This window comes from Prosopis cineraria, unplaced genomic scaffold (genome assembly GCF_029017545.1).
Source record: "Prosopis cineraria cultivar Desert tree isolate PC_DT_omini unplaced genomic scaffold, ASM2901754v1 PC7, whole genome shotgun sequence".
NCBI classification, from domain to species: domain Eukaryota; kingdom Viridiplantae; phylum Streptophyta; class Magnoliopsida; order Fabales; family Fabaceae; genus Prosopis; species Prosopis cineraria.
Window position 1 is genome coordinate 8,936,610 of NW_026555338.1, and position 3,622 is coordinate 8,940,231.

Consider the following 3,622-nt stretch of genomic DNA (forward strand, 5'->3'; position numbering starts at 1 on the left):
TCTGCTAGGTCCATTTTACAAGTGATATGATCAAACGCATCGTTATACTCTCCAAGACACCCCGGTTTGCTGAAGACGCTTGAGATCGGCCATTGGCGCCTCGCACATGGCATAAAGATCGTACAAAAAATATGTTAGTCCAATCCAACTTGAGACAATTTAGTTTAGTTCAGTCCAGATAAAAACTGAACTTTTAAGATTAAAAAAATTAGACTCTTTTTTTGAGTTTGACTAGACAAGAGATCGAGCATCTAGATCACTTGATTCGGTCCTATAATTTTATTTATTATTTATAATTAACTTCTTAATTATTATAATAATAAGTTAATTTATAATAATAATTAATAATTTTTTATGTTTTATACTTACGAAGTCATTGATATTGAGCGAGATTCCAAAATTGACCAACCACAATGTTCTCTTTTTATTAGTAAAATTTATTGTTAACTTAATGTAATAAACTTTAGATATATTGGTGAAAGTTGTTTAATTTGAATCTTTTATGTTATAACTAAAATACTCTTTATTGTTGTTGGAGATTATTATAGATTTATACTTATTGTTGTGATAATTTTTGTATAACTATAAGTAATTTTATTATCTTAATTGAGTTTATTAAGTTAGAATAGATTGCTGTCTCTCATAGAGTAAAAGAAAAAAAAAACAGAGTGAGATATTATACAAAATTGAAATCAGTCTCCTAGTCCTACTAAACCTATCTGGTCTTGTTCAACTTCGGGTTATAACAAGATCAGATCAGACCAGACCACAGGTTGTCTAACTCAATCCTTTTCATGAAAAATGACCAAATTTCGAGTTAGGGCAAAGTCCTGTCCAGTCCATCCTCTGTGCAGCCCTAGTTCGAACCTTGCTTTAATGGCCTCCACCTACTCTCCCAAGAAGTCACTTCCCCTCCGCACATATGCTCAAATGCTTGATGTCACTCAAACGCTTTTTCATCAAGATGTATAATAGCCATCGTGATCTTCCAAGCATCTGGCATCTTATCAATCTCAAAATACCTTTCACACTTGAGGATCCAGCCAAGAACATTAGTTTGTTGAAAATCTTGGGAATTCCATCTTAGTGAATCATGTAGGAGGTTGGTACTCCCTTTCTAGTCTTAGTCGATGGTGTCCTCCCACTCTGTTAAAGGTTGTCTCATGATTATTACGAGACTCATCAAAGGTGAGAACAAGTTGAGCGATTTGTGCTATGAGTGCTTGAATCTAGGTCTTGACAGCATGTAATCTTGCCTCAGTTTGTTCTACCATCTTCTTTAACGTTGTCTAGGAGCAAGTGATGGGCATATAAAAGAGGAAAAATAGGCTTTAAATATCACTAATATGGAAGAAGATATAGAAGAGAGAAGAAATAGAGTAGAACAGAGGAGAAATAAGGAGAAAGATGAGATAGAGACGAGATAGAAAAGAGGATAGAGACTAAACAATACTTTTCATATTCAAGCATAACTGTAGCCTCATATTACAATTAAGGTCCCTTATGTAGGTTCCAAAATCCTTTATTCTCTACAGCAACTACATAATTAACCTCAACTAACTAATTTCTTATTTCTTTATTTATTCTTTCATATATTTTTCTTTATTTATTCTTTATTTATACTGATCCCTTTCAGAGGTCATAGATGTTCGTCGACTCAATAGATACAGATGCCAGAAGTTAGATTGCCCACATCCACAAATCAAAATCTTCAAACCACCATCATCGTTGTGTCCCACCTCTTATCTATCAAAGATCATTACTAGACACTGCTATAGGTTCCATCGCCTCCTATCTATCAACTCATTGCCAGAAGTTATCTTGCTTTTTCTGCGAGTTTCTCTATTATCTCTATATTCTCTTTACTAATCTCTTTTTCTCTTTTTTATATTCTCTTCCCCCTTGTCCTTCCACGTAAAGCTCCCCTATAAGTGGGGATTATTGTAACACTCTACTTTAATTTTTTTGAGTTAATTAGAATTAATGAAAAATAGAAAGAATGTTTGATAAAGAAATTAATTAGAAGATCTTTTTTTTGTTTAATATAGAATATACTTTTATATTAAGATGTGTTTTGTTTTAAAAAAAAAGTGGCTAAGGCTTGTTAACTTAATTATTAAGTTATAATAATAATAATAATAATAATAATAATAATAGTAATAAATGAGTAGGATGGACGGTGGCATAAGGAGAACAAAATAAAAAAATATATATGTTATAATAATAACATTAGAAGAGAGGTGGTGGAAAAGGGAATATATAATGGTCAAATTTGCTTTCCCTTGCTCATTTGTACACAAGAGAAAGAGAGAAAGAGAGAGAAGGAGAAGGAAAGGAGAAGACAAGAGATTTGAAGAGATTTTGATATAAGATTTAATGTTCAAAACTTTTCCTATTATCAAAACTCCTTTTATAAATATTTTCCTCCTCGTCTAGAGTTTTCTAATGATAGTAAAATTTTGATGAGTGGAGCAAATTCTAAAGTTTAAACTTAGGGTAAGTATTGTCTTTTAACAACAGAAACTATTAATTAGTAGAGATAAATTAATACTTAAATTCTATCGATTTAGATTTGTTCTATAAACTGATTTGAGAGTTTAAAATTAAGTTTTTAGCTATAAAATTTGTGATCTCTAATGTATAGGATATCTATATGGATTAAATTATATTTTTAGGATTTAGATAAGTAAATTTTGAGTATTTACTGGAGGGATTTAGATTGGAAGGATATGATTGTAAATTTAAAAAGTTTAGTTAAATTTTATATTCAATTGATAAATTACAATATATACATATATATATATATATATATCTAATGGTATTTACATCATTCGATGTCGTAGATTAATTTATTATCGTGGTTAAGAAGTTCCCTATACATCTGAGTTAGTTATAACTTGGAGAAGAGGTAACATTGGAATATCCTTTCATCTATTGAGATACTGGTTTTTAGTACTGTGTGTGTGTGTGTGTGTTAATATTTGTGTGATCTTATTATGGAATGTGACATTTGTTTTATGTGTTGCAAAAGAGGTAATAAGGATGGCTAGTAATATGATTGTTTGTTTGGGATCAATGATTAAATATTATGCCGTATGGTTTGCCTCCACTACACATGTAGTGTTGGCCTTTTTCTTGTAGTTCCCAATGTCTCTGACATTTTGGGATAATGGGCACCTTCTTTTTAAGGAGGGGAGTCCTATTCTGATGGCAATGTACCTTTAGTCGGGTATAACCTCAGTTTAGGCTCCAGCTAGCGATAATAAGGGAGTTGGGAGCCATAAGGGTGGGGTTGGGAAATGTATCACTATTGTTTTAATTTGACATTGATTTAAAATTGTTATAAAATTATGAATATTGTATTTCTTGTTTTATGTATTGATTGTGAAATGCACATGTATATTTATAGATATGGTTGTGAACTGATTTCAAGAAGTATGTTGGTATATGTTAGAATAACCAACTGTTACTGAGATTTTTAATCTCACATGTTACTTCTTATCATTTTGAGGTGAACATTCAAGTGGAGCTATAGGGAAGGCATCGAAGAAGTGAGCTTAGTGTCACGGGGCTAGTCTTTCGACCCATGCGGCACTTAGACAATCTTCACTGGAAGTTGCTA